The sequence below is a fragment of the Somniosus microcephalus genome, chromosome 21 (assembly GCF_052327205.1).
Source record: "Somniosus microcephalus isolate GS21.2 chromosome 21, FLI_Smic_1.0, whole genome shotgun sequence".
NCBI lineage: Eukaryota > Metazoa > Chordata > Chondrichthyes > Squaliformes > Somniosidae > Somniosus > Somniosus microcephalus.
In genome coordinates, this window is record NC_141007.1 from 6,324,830 (window position 1) to 6,343,076 (window position 18,247).

The following is an 18,247-nucleotide window of genomic DNA, read 5'->3' on the forward strand; positions in this document are numbered from 1 at the left end:
ATAACCTCACACTTTCCAGTATTGTATTCCATCTGCCAAATCTCTGCCCACTTACTTAGCCTGTCTATGTCCCCTTGCAGATTTTTTATGTCCTCCTCACTCACTACTTTCCCTCCCATCTTAGTATCATCTGCAAACTTTGATGTGTTACACTCGGTCCCCTCCTCCAAATCGTTAATATAGATTGTAAAGAGTTGGGGACCCAGCACTGACCCCTGCGGAACACCACTGGTTACTGATTGCCAGTCTGAGAATAAACCATTTATCCCAACTCTCTGCCTTCTGTTAGATAGCCAATCCTCTATCCATGCCAGAATATTACCCCCAATCCCGTGATTTTTTATCTTAAGCAATAATCTTTTGTGTGGCACCTTGTCAAATGCCTTTTGGAAGTCTAAATACACTACGTCCACTGGTTCACCTTTATCCACCCTATATGTTACTTCCTCAAAGAACTCCAGCAAATTTGTCAAACATGACTTCCCCTTCATAAAACCATGCTGACTTTGTCTTATTAAATTATGATTATCCAAATGTCCTGTTACTGTCTCCTTAATAATGGACTCCAAAATTTTACCTACCACAGATGTTAGGCTAACCGGTCTATAGTTTCCAGCCTTCTGTCTGCTGCCCTTTTTAAATAAGGGTGTTACATTAGCAGTTTTCCAGTCTGCCGGGACCTTTGCTGAGTCCAGGGAGTTTTGGAAGATTATTACCAATGCATCCACAATCCCTACCGCCACTTCCCTCAAGACCCTAGGATGTAAGCCATCAGGTCCAGGTGATTTATCCGCCTTGAGTCCCATTATTTTACCGAGTACCACTTCCTTAGTGATTTTGACCGTGTTTATCTCCTCCCCCCCTATAGCCCCCTGCTTGTCAAGTGTTGGGATATTCTTGGTGTCCTCTACTGTAAAGACTGATACAAAATATTCATTCAGTGTTTTTGCCATCTCCATATTTCCCACCATTAATTTCCCGGTCTCATCCTCTAAGGGACCAACATTTACTTTAGCCACCCTTTTTCTTTTTATATAACTATAAAAACTCTTACTATCTGTCTTTATATTTTTTGCTAATTTACTTTCATAATCTATCTTCCCTTTCTTAATCAATCTTTTTGTTATTTTTTGCTGTCTTTTAAAGTTTTCCCAATCCTCTATCCTCCCACTAGATTTGGCTACCTTATATGCCCTTGTTTTTAGTCGAATACTATCCTTAATTTCTTTACTTAGCCACGGATGGCTGTCTTTTCTTTTACACCCTTTTTTTCTCAGTGGAATATACTTTTTTTGGAAGTTGTAAAATAACTCCTTAAATGTACACCACTGATCATGTATTGTCTTATCCTTTAACCTATTTTCCCAATCCACTTTACTCAATTCCGCTCTCATACCTTCATAGTCTCCTTTATTCAAGCTTAGCACGCTTGTTTGAGATACAACCTCCTCACCCTCTAACTGAATATGGAATTCAACCATGTTATGGTCACTCATTCCAAGGGGATCCTTTACTAGGACATTTTTAATTAATCCTGTCTCGTTACACAGGACCAGATCTAAGGTTGCTTGCCCCCTGGTTGGTTCAGTTACATACTGCTCAAGAAACCCATCCCTAATACACTCAATGAACTCATCCTCAAGGCAGCCCTGCCCAATTTGATTCGTCCAATTTATATGATAGTTAAAATCCCCCATAATTATAGATGTTCCCTTATTACAAGCCTCAACTATTTCCTGATTGATACTCCGTCCAACCGAGTTGCGACTGTTCGGAGGCCTATATACTACGCCCACTAGTGTTTTTTTCCCCTTATTATTCCTTATCTCCACCCAAACTGTTTCATTATCCTGATCTTTTGACCCAATATCATTTCTCTGTATTACAGTGATTCCTTCCTTTATTAACATAGCCACCCCACCTCCCCTTCCTTCCTGCCTGTCCTTCCTGATTGTTAAATAACCTGGTATGTTTAATTCCCAGGCATTGTCACCCTGTAGCCATGTTTCTGTAATGGCCACAAGATCATACCCATATGTAGCTATTTGTGCCTTTAACTCATCTATTTTGTTACGAATGCTACGTGCATTCAGATAGAGAACTTTCAAATATGTTTTGTGACACTTAGTTCCTGCTTTTGCCCTTTTTATTACTTTACCTTTTACTCCATACCTTCTGCCCCTTCCTGACACACTCTGGTTTTTAATTTCCCCACTGCTACCTAAGTCTTTGACCTTCTCTGTTGTCATTTTTATTATTTGTTCTCTAGGAAGCTCCCCCCCACTAGTTAGTTTAAAGCCCTCTCTACAGCCCTAGTTATATTACCCCCAATCCCGTGATTTTTTATCTTAAGCAATAATCTTTTGTGTGGCACCTTGTCAAATGCCTTTTGGAAGTCTAAATACACTACGTCCACTGGTTCCCCTTTATCCACCCTATATGTTACTTCCTCAAAGAACTCCAGCAAATTTGTCAAACATGACTTCCCCTTCATAAAACCATGCTGACTTTGTCCTATTAAGTTATGATTATCCAAATGTCCTGTTACTGTCTCCTTAATAATGGACTCCAAAATTTTACCTACCACAGATGTTAGGCTAACCGGTCTATAGTTTCCAGCCTTCTGTCTACTGCCCTTTTTAAATAAGGGTGTTACATTAGCAGTTTTCCAGTCTGCCGGGACCTTTGCTGAGTCCAGGGAGTTTTGGAAAATTACCACCAATGCATCCACAATCCCTACCGCCACTTCACTCAAGACCCTAGGATGTAAGCCATCAGGTCCAGGTGATTTATCCGCCTTGAGTCCCATTATTTTACCGAGTACCACTTCCTTAGTGATTTTGATCGTGTTTAGCTCCTCCCCCCCTTTAGCCCCCTGTTTGTCCAGTGTTGGGATATTCTTAGTGTCTTCTACTGTAAAGACTGATATAAAATATTCATTCAGTGTTTTTGCCATCTCCATATTTCCATATAGCGCCTTTAAAACATCCCAAGGTGCTTCACAGGCATTTAATCAGATAAGAAGATTGAGACCGAGCCAAAGAAGGAGACATTAGGACAGGTAATCAAACGCTTTGTCAAAGAGGTCACGAGGTGAAGCTGAGCTCAGTGAAAATGGAATAAATCCGATGGAATTGGCTCTGTTGTTCAATCAGCTCATTGGGTCTGGTTGGGCTGAAGTGACAAGTCTGTTCAGTGAGACACAGACATGTTTATGTTAGAGAAGGATTGGAGGGAGTGTTGCCAACCCTCCATGATTGCCCTGGAGTCTCCTGGAATTAAAGATTAATTGCCAGGACACGGCTGGGAGCAAAAACCCAGGAGAAAAATCACAGGGGTATTAAAAAAATTGTGTTTTGAAATAAAAATTTATTGAACAATTTTGTGTTATAAAAACATTGGACACGGGGTGGGGGGGGGGGGAGAAAAACTGTCTGACAGTCAGGAATTAGGATGGACGTGCTGGCCGATCAATGGCGGCTGTGTGTGGAGGCAGGAGGTCAGGTGATGACACCTCCAGGAATATGTGCAACCAGAGTTGGCAACCCGAATTGGAATAGGGATGAAGGCTGGGGAGATCCAATCAGAATATCTTACTAATAATCTTCATTGGGATTTCCCAGTACCTGGGCCCACCACCTCAGAGCCAGGGGTCCTTAGTAGTTGGGCCCACCTCCTCTGAGCCAGGGGTCCTCAGTACCTGGGCCCACCTCCTCTGAGCCAGGGGTCCTCAGTACCTGGGCCCACCACCTCAGAGCCAGGGGTCCTCAGTACCTGGGCCCACCTCCTCTGAGCCAGGGGTCCTCAGTACCTGGGCCCACCTCCTCTGAGCCAGGGGTCCTGAGTACCTGGGCCCACCTCCTCTGAGCCAGGGGTCCTCAGTACCTGGGCCCACCTCCTCTGAGCCAGGGGTCCTCAGTACCTGGGCCCACCTCCTCTGAGCCAGGGGTCCTCAGTACCTGGGCCCACCTCCTCTGAGCCAGGGGTCCTCAGTACCTGGGCCCACCTCCTCTGAGCCAGGGGTCCTCAGTACCTGGGCCCACCTCCTCAGAGCCAGGGGTCCTCAGTACCTGGGCCCACCACCTCAGAGCCAGGGGTCCTCAGTACCTGGGCCCACCTCCTCTGAGCCAGGGGTCCTCAGTACCTGGGCCCACCTCCTCTGAGCCAGGGGTCCTCAGTACCTGGGCCCACCTCCTCTGAGCCAGGGGTCCTCAGTACCTGGGCCCACCTCTGAGCCAGGGGTCCTCAGTACCTGGGCCCACCTCTGAGCCAGGGGTCCTCATTACCTGGGCCCACCTCTGAGCCAGGGGTCCTCAGTACCTGGGCCCACCTCTGAGCCAGGGGTTAGCAGTACCTGGGCCCACCTCCTCTGAGCCAGGGGTCCTCAGTAATTGGGCTCACCTCTGAGCCAGGGGTCCTCAGTACCTGGGCCCACCTCTGAGCCAGGGGTGAACAGTACCTGGGCCCACCTCCTCTGAGCCAGGGTGTGATGAAATATTTCCATTCATCACTGCCTGTGACTGAGATCGGTTTCAGTGTCATTTCCCTTCCCCCAGACCTCATTGTATTGTGTACTGGAATGTGCTGTATTGTATACTGGAATGTGCTGGAATGTGCTGTGTGTAGGGCTCCGCCCATACCTGGCCCCGTTTGTAAGCTAGCTTCAGTCTAGCCCCAATCTCCAGAAGGACAACATCTCTCTCGCTTACGTGTTTCGTTCTAAGTTAATAAAAGCCTTGTTTTGTTCTGCTACCTTCGAGTCTCGGAATTATTGAGGCACATCAATTTTATTAACTTATTTTTTCAACACTATGGATCAACTCCTGAAACCCGAACGTTTGGATTTGGATCAACATGCTCCGGACGCATCAGCACGCTTCGGACACTGGTTTGAGTGTATGGAATTCTTCCTGGACAATTCCGCAGCCGTCAAAGACGCTACGGACGCTGCAAGGATGAGACTCGGAATTCTGCGGAATTGGGTAAGCCACCGGGTTTACCCCCTCATCCAAGACGCCGAGACGTACCTGGCTGCCTGCGACATCTTAAAGGCGCATTACCAGCAGCCTACGAATGAGGTGTATGCTAGGCACCTGCTCGCCACCCGCGCACAGCGACCTGGAGAATCGGTGGAGGAGTTCCTAAGCACCCTGAAAATGCTTGGCAAAGACTGCAAGTGCCGAGATGTAAAAGCCGCGGTGTACACTGACGAGCTTGTTCGCGATGCCTTCATCACAGGCCTCAGCTCCACTTACATCCGGCAAAGACTGCTGGAAAAAACGGGGTTGGACCTGAAACAGGCTGCGGACACCGCGCGATCCCTGGATGTGGCCCAGAGAAACTCGGACGCCTACTCTTCAGCCCGCGCCGTCCACGCCGCCACGTGTGCACCGAGGGCGCCGCCATCTTGGAAGGCATCTTCCCCGCCCGACAGCCCGACACCGGCTGGGCCCCGCTCTCCCCCCAGAAGCCCTACGACAGCCGCGACGCATCAGGGACCCAACTGCTACTTCTGCGGGCAGCCAAAGCACACCAGAAACCTGTGCCCGGCGAAAGGCACCACCTGCTTTAAGTGCGGTAAGAAGGGGCACTTCGGGAAGGTGTGCAGAGGGAACCCCGCCGGAAAACCAACCGCCGGAAAACCTGCCACCGCCGCGTGTGCGCCGTGGGAGCGGCCATCTTGGACGCCATCTTGCCCGACCTCGTGGGGTCCGCCATCTTGTGAGCAGACAGCGTGGACGCCATCTTGTATCGATCAGGGCCCTACAGTGGCATCGGTCACAGTGGACCAGACCAGGCCGCACCCGCTATCCAGATCAATGGTGGACATCGAGGTAAACGGGTGCCGGGTTAAATGCTTAATTGACAGTGGAAGCACGGAGAGCTTTATCCACCCAGAACTGGCACAACAGCCCTCCCTAAAGGTGGTCCCTACTCAGGGTACCATCTCTATGGCTGACAAAACCCAGACATCGACCATTCTGGGTTACTGCACGGTACAATTGTGCGTTAACGGAACTGTATATGATAATTTTAAAGTATTAATCATGAAGAACCTATGTGCGAGCGTGATCTTGGGCCTGGATTTCCAGTGCAACCACCAAAGCATCACGCTCAAGTACGGTGGGTCCCAGCCGCCCCTCACAGTGTGCGGTCTGGCTACCCTGAAGGTAAAGCCGCCTTCGCTATTCGCGAACCTTACCCCTAACTGCCGGCCAATAGCGACCAAAAGCAGGAGGTACAGCTGGGAGGACAGGCGGTTTATCGCGACCGAGGTAGACAGGCTCCTGAAAGAGCGCATTATTGAACGCAGCAACAGCCCGTGGCGCGCCCAAGTGGTAGTGGTAAGGGGTAGCGAGAAGAAACAGATGGTGATCGACTATAGTCAAACGATCAACAGGTACACCCTACTAGACGCCTACTCGCTACCCCGCATATCAGAAATGGTGAACCAAATCGCCCAATACCGGGTGTTCTCCACCATCGACCTCAAGTCAGCGTACCACCAGCTCCCTATCAGACCAGAGGACCGCCCGTACACCGCCTTCGAGGCGAACGGACGCCTCTACCAATTCCTCAGAGTCCCCTTTGGGGTGACGAATGGGGTCTCGGTCTTTCAGAGGGAGATGGACCGCATGGTCGATGACCACCACTTGCAGGCAACCTTCCCCTACCTCGACAACGTCACCATCTGCGGTCACAACCAGCAGGATCACGACTCGAACCTCGAGAGGTTCCTGAAAACCGCACAAAAACTCAACCTCACCTACAACGAGGACAAGTGCGTTTACAACACCACGCGCCTCTGCATACTAGGCAGCGTGGTGGAGAATGGGGAAATCGGACCAGACCCCGACCGATTGCGCCCCCTACGGGAGCTGCCCCTGCCCAACACTCCCAAAGCCCTGAAAAGATGCCTGGGGTTATTTTCTTATTATTCCCAATGGGTCCCCAACTACTCCGACAAAGCCCGCCCCCTTTTGAAAGCATCCTCTTTCCCGCTCTCTGCTGAGACCCACGCCGCCTTCAAAAGCATTAAGCAGGATATTGAGCGGGCCACGCTACAGGCAGTGGACGAGAACACTCCATTTCAAGTGGAAAGTGATGCGTCTGACTTTGCCTTGGCGGCCACCCTCAACCAGGCGGGGCGGCCCGTAGCTTTCTTCTCGAGGACCCTCCAAGGGCCCGAGATCAGACACTCCTCCGTGGAAAAGGAGGCCCAAGCCATCGTGGAGGCAGTGCGCCACTGGCGCCACTACCTAGCCGGCAAACGCTTCACCCTACTTACCGACCAGCGGTCGGTAGCGTTTATGTTCAATAATAAACAGAGGGGGAAGATTAAAAATGATAAGATTCTTAGGTGGCGGATCGAGCTCTCCACCTTCGAGTACGACATCATTTACCGGCCAGGGGCCCTTAACGAATCCCCTGACGCCCTCTCACGAGGGATGTGTGCCAGCGCCACCGGGGATCGGCTACAGACCCTCCACAACGACCTCTGCCACCCAGGGGTCACGCGGCTGTTCCACTTCATAAAGTCCCGTAACTTACCCTACTCGATTGAGGAAGTTCGGTCCCTGACCAGGAACTGCCGCACTTGCGCTGAGTGCAAGCCTCGGTTCTACCGCCCAGATAGAGCCCACTTAATCAAAGCTACACGGCCCTTTGAGCGGCTCAGCTTAGATTTCAAGGGCCCCCTCCCGTCCGTCGACCGCAATGTTTACTTCCTGAACATTGTGGACGAATACTCCCGGTTCCCATTCGCCTTCCCCTGCCCAGACATGACCAGCGCCACGGTCATTAAATGCCTCAACAGCCTGTTCTGCCTGTTCGGTATGCCGAGCTACATCCATACGGATAGGGGGGCGTCCTTCATGAGTGAAGAGCTACGCCAGTACATGCTGTCCAGGGGGATCGCCACGAGCCGTACCACCAGCTACAACCCCCGGGGTAACGGCCAAGTGGAGCGGGAGAACGGGACAGTATGGAAAGCAGTCACTCTAGCTCTAAGGACCAAGGGCCTCCCTATCTCCCGCTGGCAGGAAGTCCTCTCGGATGTGCTCCATTCGATACGGTCGCTATTGTGTACGGCCACTAATACCACGCCTCATGAACGAATGTTTGTCTTTCCCCGGAAATCCACCTCAGGCGTATCCATGCCATCATGGCTCTCCACCCCAGGTCCGGTACTCGTGCGAAGGCATGTGAGGGGCCACAAGACGGACCCTCTCGTGGAGCCAGTACACCTACTCCACGCCAACCCCCAATACGCATATGTCCGGCACGCCGACGGAAGGGAGGACACCGTGTCCATAAAAGACGTCGCCCCAGCCGGCATCGACAACAACCACGGCAATAGCGGCAACGACGATCACAGCAACTCTTACCCACCCACTACTCTTTCATCACCCCCGGAAGAACACCGACCAACGGCACCCCCACCAACTACCCCTTCAACAACCCTGGCGGCACCCCCGGCAGAGACCCAGGAGGCTACCGGGGACACCCAGCCGACACCCGCGGCACCGCAACAGCCACGTCGGTCGCAGAGGACTATCAAACCCCCGAACAGACTAAATCTATAGAAGGGGTGAATGTGATGAAATATTTCCATTCATCACTGCCTGTGACTGAGATCGGTTTCACTGTCATTTCCCTTCCCCCAGACCTCATTGTATTGTGTACTGGAATGTGCTGTATTGTATACTGGAATGTGCTGTGTGTAGGGCTCCGCCCATACCTGGCCCCGTTTGTAAGCTAGCTTCAGTCTAGCCCCAATCTCCAGAAGGACGACATCTCTCTCGCTTACGTGTTTCGTTCTAAGTTAATAAAAGCCTTGTTTTGTTCTGCTACCTTCGAGTCTCGGAATTATTGAGGCACATCACAGGGGTCCTCAGTACCTGGGCCGTGGCACCTCCTCTGAGCCAGGGGTCCTCAGTACTTGGGCCCACCTCCTCTGAGCCAGGGGTCCTCAGTACCTGGGCCCACCTCTGAGCCAGGGGTCCTCAGTACCTGGGCCCACCTCCTCTGAGCCAGGGGTCCTCAGTACCTGGGCCCACCTCTGAGCCAGGGGTCCTCAGTACCTGGGCCCACCTCTGAGCCAGGGGTCCTCAGTACCTGGGCCCACCTCCTCTGAGCCAGGGGTCCTCAGTACCTGGGCTCACCTCTGAGCTAGGGGTCCTCAGTACCTGGGCCCACCTCTGAGCCAGGGGTCCTCAGTACCTGGGCCCACCTCCTCTGAGCCAGGGGTCCTCAGTACCTGGGCCCACCTCTGAGCCAGGGGTCCTCAGTACCTGGGCCCACCTCCTCTGAGCCAGGGGTCCTCAATACCTGGGCCCACCTCCTCTGAACCAGGGGTCCTCAGTACCTGGGCCCACCTCCTCTGACCAAGGGGTCCTCAGTACCTGGGCCCACCTCTGAGCCAGGGGTCCTCAGTACCTGAGCCTTCCTCTGAGCCAGGGGTCCTCAGTACCTGGGCCCACCACCACTGAGCCAGGGGTCCTCAGTGTGATGAAATATGTCATTCATCAGACTCTGTATTTAACTACATATATTGTATTGCCTGCTCCTGTGTTTGTATTGCCTGCTCCTGTGTTTTACCTTGTATTGTATATAGTGCACCGCCCCCTTTCTCCCCATTGGGTGTGTCGGCTCCGCCCATACCTGGCCCTACTTAAGACAAGCCCAGGCTTGTCTTGCAGCAGAACAGCAGAATGCTAGGTGAAGACACAGGCATCTTTCTTTGCTCATAAAAGCCTTGTTTTATCCAGTTAACTTTGAGCCTTGAAGTTATTGAGGTGCATCAATCAGTACCTGGGCCCACCTCCTCTGAGCCAGGGGTCCTCAGTACCTGGGCCCACCTCCTCTGAGCCAGGGGTCCTCAGTACCTGGGCCCACCTCTGAGCCAGGGGTCCTCAGTACCTGGGCCCACCTCCTCTGAGCCAGGGGTCCTCAGTACCTGGGCCCACCTCCCCTGAGCCAGGGGTCCTCAGTACCTGGGCCCACCACCTCAGAGCCAGGGGTCCTCAGTACCTGGGCCCACCTCCTCTGAGCCAGGGGTCCTCAGTACCTGGGCCCACCTCCTCTGAGCCAGGGGGCCTCAGTACCTGGATCCAGCTCCTCTGTAACAGTCCTTTCCTGTTCTATATCAGGGACCAGCAAGTTTCAGAAGATGCTGAAATGTCCAATGATGGTCGCATTGTGACGCCTTTCAGCCTCCGCTACCTAAACAAACTGTACTCTGCTCACCATGAGCAGGTGCTTAATAGCATTTGCCAATTACCTGTTGACTTTATGATGACAAAGTTTTCCTGGAGTGTGTCAGTATTTACAGGGGGTCCCCTGGAGTGTGTCAGTATTTACATGGGTCCCCTGGAGTGTGTCAGTATTTACAGGGGGTTCCCGGGAGTGTGCCAGTATTTACACGGGGTCCCCTGGAGTGTGTAAGTATTTACAGGGGGTCCCCGGGAGTGTGTCATTATTTACAGGGGGTCCCCGGGAGTGTGTCAGCATTTACAGGGAGTCCCCGGGAGTGTGTCAGTATTTACAGGGGATCCCCGGGAGTGGGTCAGTGTTTACAGGGGGTCCCCGGGAGTGTGTCAGTACTTACAGGGGGTCCCCAGGAGTGTGTCAGTATTTACAGGGGGTCCCCAGGAGTGTATCAGTATTTACAGGGGGTCCCCTGGAGTGTGTCAGTATTTACAGGGGGTCCCCAAGAGTGTGTCAGTATTTACAGGGGGTCCCTGGGAGTGTGTCTGTATTTACAGGGAGTCCCCTGGAGTGTGTCAGTATTTACAGGGGGTTCCCGGGAGTGTGCCAGTATTTACAGGGGGTCCCCGGGAGTATGTCAGTATTTACAAGGGTCCCCTGGAGTGTGTCAGTGTTTACAGGGGGTTCCCGGGAGTGTGCCAGTATTTACAGGGGGTCCCCTGGAGTGTGTCAGTATTTACAGGGGGTCCCCGGGAGTGTGTCATTATTTACAGGGAGTCCCCAGGAGTGTGTCAGTACTTACAGGGGGTTCCCAGGAGTGTGTCAGTATTTACAGGGGGTCCCCGGGAGTGTGTCAGTATTTACAGGGGGCCCCGAAGAGTGTGTCAGTATTTACAGGGAGTCCCCTGGAGTGTGTCAGTATTTACAGGGGGTTCCCGGGAGTGTGCCAGTATTTACAGGGGGTCCCCTGGAGTGTGTCAGTATTTACAGGGGGTCCCCGGGAGTGTGTCATTATTTACAGGGGGTCCCCAAGAGTGTGGCAGTATTTACAGAGGGTCCCCTGGAGTGTGTCAGTATTTACACGGGGTCTCCAGGAGTGTGTCAATATTTACAGGGTGTCCCAGGGATTGTGTCAGTATTTACAGGGGGTCCCCTGGAGTGTGTCAGTATTTACAGGGGGTCACCAGGAGGTGTCACTATTTACAGGGGGTCCCCGGGAATGTGTCAATGTTTACAGGGGGTCCCAGGGATTATGTCAGTATTTACAGCGGGTCCCCGGGAGTGTGTCAGTATTTACAGGGGGTCCCTGGGAGTGTGTCAGTAGTTACAGGGGGTTCCCGGAGTGTGTCAGTATTTACAGGGCGTCCCCGAGAGTGTGTAACCATTTGGAGGGGCTTCCCGGGGGTGTGTCCGTATTTACAGGGGGTCCCAGGTAGTGTGTCAGTACTTACAGGGGGTTCCCCGAGAGTGTGTCAGTATTTACAGGGGGTCCCCGAGAGTGTGTCAGTATTTACAGGAGGTCCCTGAGAGTGTCACCATTTGGAGGGGCTTCCCGGGAGTGTGTCAGTTTTTACCGGGGGTCCCCAGGAGTGTGTCAGTATGTACAGGGGGTCCCCTGGAGTGTGTCAGTATTTACAGGGGGTCCCCGGGAGTGTGTCATTATTTACAGGGGGTCCCCGGGAGTGTGTCAGTATTTACAGGGGGTCCCCGGGAGTGTGTCAGTACTTACAGGGGTCCCCTGGAGTGTGTCAGTGTTTACAGGGGGTTCCCGGGAGTGTGCCAGTATTTACAGGGGGTCCCCTGGAGTGTGTCAGTTTTTACAGGGGGTCCCCGGGAGTGTGTCATTATTTTCAGGGAGTCCCCGGGAGTGTGTCAGTACTTACAGGGGGTCCCCAGGAGTGTGTCAGTATTTACAGGGGGTCCCCGGGTGTGTGTCAGTATTTACAGGGGGTCCCGAAGAGTGTGTCAGTATTTACAGGGGGTCCCCGGGAGTGTGTCTGTATTTACAGGAAGAATACCCTCAGTCAACTAGTCCTGGGACTCAGTGAAGTAACTACTAACAATACTAACAATAACCAGCCCCAGGACAGTGACAGGGTAACACAAAGAATTCGACCCAACACAATCGTCGCTAAGCAAAAGGAAAAATATCTGACATATTGGGCAGAAACAACAAAAACCCAAAGCAAACTCAATTGCTACTTGGCCCTAAACAGACAATACAACATAGCTGATTACCTGACCATGGTAAAGGATAACAAACTGAGAAGAACCTTGACAAGGTACAGACTTAGCGAACATAGCCTAGCGATCGAAAAAGGCAGACACAGGCAGACCAGGCTGCCAAGAGAGGACAGGATATGCTCTCACTGCAGTCAGGGAGTGGTGGAGACAGAGATGCACTTCCTCACAGCTTGTGGAAAATATCAGGGCATCAGGGAGAATTTCTACCAAAAATTCTCACAAATATGCCCTGATTTCAGAAATCTGAATGACAACCAAAAACTCCCATTCCTACTGGGAGAGGAGAGAAGCTGTGTAACACTGGCGGCACACTATGTTACAGCTTGCCATGAACAGAGGGACAACCAGTAAACTAAGAAAAGAATATATATAAACAATGCGAATGTATATTTGTACACTCAGGGATATACCTGTTTATACACTGTATGAATAGAACTGCGTTTATGTGCTAAACCATAAATGTATTTTGATGCTTTGGCAACATAAGATGTAACTTATCATGCCAATAAAGCGATTTAAATTGTGAAAATTGTGAAAATTGAGTCCCCTGGCGTGTGTCAGTATTTACAGGGGGTTCCCGGGAGTGTGCCGGTATTTACAGGGGGTCCCCTGGAGTGTGTCAGTATTTACAGGGGGCCCCCGGGAGTGTGTCATTATTTACAGGGGTTCCCCGGGAGTGTGTCAGTGTTTACAGTGGGTCCCCGGGAGTGTGTCAGTACTTAAAGGGGGTCCCCAAGGGTGTGGCAGTATTTACAGAGGGTCCCCTGGAGTGTGTCAATATTTACAGGGTGTCCCAGGGATTGTGTCAGTATTTACAGGTGGTCCCCTGGAGTGTGTCAGTATTTACAGGGGGTCACCAGGAATGTGTCAATGTTTACAGGGGGTCCCAGGGATTATGTTAGTATTTACAGGGGGTCCCCGGGAGTGTGTCAGTATTTACAGGGGGTCCCTGGGAGTGTGTCAGTATTTACAGGGGGTTCCCGGAGTGTGTCAGTATTTACAGGGCGTCCCCGAGAGTGTGTCACCATTTGGAGGGGCTTCCCGGGAGTGTGTCAGTACTTACAGGGGGTTCCCCGAGAGTGTGTCAGTATTTACAGGGGGTCCCCGAGAGTGTGTCAGTATTTACAGGGGGTCCCTGAGAGTGTGTCACCATTTGGAGGGGCTTCCCGGGAGTGTGTCAGTTTTTACCGGGGGTCCCCGGGAATGTGTCAGTACTTACAGGGGGGTCCCCAGAGTGTGTCAGTATTTACAGGGGGTCCCCGGGAGTATGTCAGTATTTACAGGGGGTTCCCGGGAGTGTGTCAGTATTTACAGCGCGTCCCCGGGAGTGTGTCAGTATTTACAAGGGGTTCCCGGGAGTGTGTCAGTATTTACAGCGCGTCCCCGGGAGTGTGTCAGTATTTACAGGGGGTTCCCGGGAGTGTGTCAGTATTTACAGCGCGTCCCCGGGAGTATGTCAGTATTTACAGGGGGTTCCCGGGAGTGTGTCAGTATTTACAGCGCGTCCCCGGGAGTGTGTCAGTATTTACAGGGGGTCCCCGGGAGTGTGTCAGTATTCATACGGGGTCTCCGGGGAGTGTGTCAGTATTTACAGAGGGTCCCCGGGGGTGTGTCAGTATTTACAAGGGTTTCCGAGTAGTGTGTCAGTATTTACAGGGGGTTCCCAGGAGTGTGTCAGTATTTACAGGGGGTCCCCAGGAGCATGTCTGTATTTACAAGGGGTCTCCGGTGAGTGTGTCAGTATTTACAGGGGGTCTCCGGGGAGTGTGTCAGTATTTACAGGGGGTCCCCAGGATCATTTCTCTATTTACAGGGGGTCTCCGGGGAGTGTGTCCGTATTTACAGGGGGTCTGCGGGGAGTGTGTCAGTATTTACAAGGGGTCCCCGGGAGTGTGTCAGTATTTACACGGAGTCTCCGGGAGTGTGTCATAATTTACAGGGGGTTCCCGGGAGTGTGTCAGTATTTACAGGGGGACCCCGGCAGTGTGTCAGTATTTACAGGGGATCCCCAGTAGTGTGTCAGTATTTACATGGGCTTCTCGGGAGTGTGTCAGTATTTACAGGGGCTTCTCGGGAGTGTGTCAGTATTTACAGGGGGTCCCCGGGAGTGTGTCAGTATTTACAGGGGGTCCCCAGTAGTGTGTCAGTATTTACAGGGGGTTCCCGGGAGTGTGTCACTATTTACAGGGGGTCCCCGGGAGTGTGTCAATATTTACAGGGGGTCCCCGGGTGTGTGTCAGTATGTATAGGGGTTCCCCGGGAGTGTGTTAGTACTTACACGGGGTCCCCGGTAGTGTGTCAGATTTTACAAGGGGTCCCCAGGAGTGTGCTAGTACTTTCACGGGATCCCCGGGAGTGTGTCAGTGCTTACAGGGGGTCCCCAGGAGTGTGTCAGTATTTACAGGGGGTCCCCTGGAGTATGTCATTATTTACAGGGGGTCCCCAGGAGTGTGTCAGTATTTACAGGGGGTTCCCGGAGTGTGTCAGCATTCACAGGGGGTCCCCAGGAGTGTGTCAGTACTAACAGAGGCTTCCCAGGAGTGTGTCAGTATTTACCGGGGGTCCCCGGGAGTGTGTTAGTATTTACAGGGGGTCCCTGGGAGTGTGCCAGCTTTTACAGTGCGTCCCCGGGATTGTGTTAGTATTGAGAGGGGGTTCCCGGGAGTGTGTCAGTATTTACTAGGGTCCCCGGGAGTGTGCCAGTATTTACAGGGGGTCCCTGGGAGTGTGTCAGTATTGATACGGGGTCTCCGGGGCGTGTGTCAGTATTTACAGGGGCTCCCCGGGAGTACGTCAGTATTTACAAGGGGTTCCCAGTAGTGTGTCAGTATTTACAGGGGGTTCTTGGGAGTGTGTCAGTACTTACAGGGGGTCCCCGGGAGTGTGTCAGTATTTACAGGGGGCCCCCGGATGTGTGTTAGTATTTACAGGGGGTCTCCAGGGAGTGTGTCTTTATTTACAGGGGGTCGCTCGGAGTGTGTCAGTATTTACAGGGGGTTCCCGGAGTGTGACAGTGTTTACAGGGGGTCCCCGGGTGTATGACAGTTTTTACAGGGGCTTCCCGGGAGTGTGTCAGTATTTATAGGGGGTCTACGTGGCGTGTGTCAGTATTTACAGGGGGTCCCCAGGTGCGTGTCTGTATTTACAGGGGGTCTCCGGGGAGTGTGTCAGTATTTACAGGGGGTCCCCTGGAGCGTGTCTGTATTTACAGGGGGTCCCCTGGAGCGTGTCTGTATTTACAGGGGGTCTCCAGGGAGTGTGTCCGTATTTACTGGGGGTCCCCAGGAGCGTGTCTGTATTAACAGGGGGTCTACGCGGAGTGTGTCTGTATTTACAGGGGCTCTCCGAGGAGTGTGTCAGTATTTACAGGGGGTTGCTGGGAGTGTGTCAGTATTTACAGGGGGTTCCCGGAGTGTGACAGTATTTACAGGGGGTCCCCGGGAGTGTGTTAGTATTTACAAGGGGTCCCCGGGAGTGTGTCAGTATTTACAAGGGGTCCCCGGTCGTGTGTCAGTATTTACAGGGAGTCGCCAGGAATATGTCAGTATTTACAGGTGGTTCCCGAGAACGTGTCAGTATTTACAGGGGGTCCCCGGGAGTGTGTCAATATTTACAAGGGTCCCCGGGAGTTTGTCAATATTTACAGGGGTTCCCCGGGAAGAGTCAATATTTACAGGGGGTCCCCAGGATTGTGTCGGTATTTACAGGGTGTCTCCGGGGAGTGTGTCAGTATTTACAGGGGGTCTCTGGAGAGTGTGTCAGTATTTACAGGGGGTTGCTGGGAGTGTGTCAGTATTTACAGGGGGTTCCCGGAGTGTGGCATTATTTACAGGGGGTTCCCGGGAGCGTGTTAATATTTACAAGGGGTCCCCGGGAGTGTGTCAGTATTTACAAGGGGTCGCTGGGAGTGTGCCAGTATTTGTAATGATATCAGCAAATAGTGATGTTATTTGCCTGTTTGATTATCATGTCTTACCAGCATAATTGCATGTATTGATTACTTATGCCTGACCAGCAGAGGGCATGTGACAGAGACAAGCAGAGGAGTTTTGCTTTCGCTTTAGATGGATCACTAGCATGGTGTCTCCTGTAAGGCTGTATAAAGAGTTGAACAGACTTTAGATTAAAAGACATTCTCTTTCATAAGTGTCTCGTCATTGAACCCACAAAGCAAGGTTAAAAAACCTTGATCATGATAATGATAATGTAAGTTCATTAAGTGTTACAGTTAAAATGCAGATTAATACAAAGAAAACATGTTGTTAGTTAAAAGTAAAATACTTTTGTTTTAAGAAAGGGAGATGTAATGATATCAGCAAATAGTGATGTTATTTGCCTGTTTGATTATCATGTCTTACCAGCATAATTGCATGTATTGATTACTTATGCCTGACCAACAGAGGGCATGTGACAGAGACAAGCAGAGGAGTTTTGCTTTCGCTTTAGATGGATCACTAGCATGGTGTCTCCTGTAAGGCTGTATAAAGAGTTGAACAGACTTTAGATTAAAAGACATTCTCTTTCATAAGTGTCTCGTCATTGAACCCACAAAGAAATCAATACAGTATTTACAGGGGGTCCCCGGGAGTGTGTCAGTATTTATACGGGGTCTCCGGGTGTGTGTCAGTATCTACAGGGGGTCCCCGGGAGTGTGTCAGTATTTACAAGGGTTTTCGAGTAGCGTGTCAGTGTTTACAGGGCGTTCTCGGGAGTGTGCCAGCATTTACAGGGCGAACCCGGGAGTGTGTCAGTACTTACAGGAGGTCCCCGAGAACATGTCAGTATTTACAGGGTGTCCCCGTGAGTGTGTCAGTATTTACAGGGGGTCCCCGGGAGTGTGTCAGTATTTACAGGGGGTCCCCGGAGTATGTCAGTATTTACAGGGAGTCCCCTGGAGTGTGTCAGTATTTACAGGGGGTCTCCGGGGAGTGTGTCTTTATTTACAGTGGGTCTCTGGGGAGTGTGTGAGTATTTACAGGGTGTCCCCGTGATTGTGTCAGTATTTACAGGGGGTCCCCGGGAGTGTGTCAGTGTTTACAGGGGGTCCCTGGGAGGGTGTTAATATTTACAAGAGGTCTCTGGGAGTATGCCAGTATTTACAAGGGGTTCCCAGTAGTGTATCTGTCTTTACAGGGGGTCCCCGGGAGTATGTCATTATTTACAGGGGGTCCCCAGGAGTGTGTCAGTATTTACAGGGGGTTCCCGGAGTGTGTCAGTACTAACAGGGGCTCCCCAGGAGTGTGTCAGTACTTACACGGGGTCCCCGGGAGTGTGTCAGTGCTTACAGGGAGTCCCCAGGAGTGTGTCAGTATTTACAGGGGGTCCCCGGGATTTTGTCATTATTTACAGGGGGTCCACAGGAGTGTGTCAGTATTTACCGGGGGTCCCCGGAAGTGTGTTAGTATTTACAGGGGGTCCCCAGGAGTGTGATAGTATTTACAGGGGCCCCCCGGGAGTGTGTCAGTGTTGATATGGGGTCCCCAGGAGTGTGTCAGTATTTACAGGGCGTCCCCGGGATTGTGTTAGTATTTACAGGGGCTTCCCGGGAGTGTGTCAGTATTTACATGGGAATTCCAGGAGTGCCAGCATTTACAGGGTGTCCCCGGGATTGTGTTAGTATTTACAGGGGGTTCCCAGGAGTATGTCAGTATTTACAAGGGTCCCCGGGAGTGTGCCAGTATTTACAGGGGGTCCCCGGGAGTGTGTCAGTATTTATATGGGGTCTCCGGGGAATGTGTCAATATTTACAGGGGGTCTCCGGGGAGTGTGTCAGTATTTACAGGGCGTCCCCAGG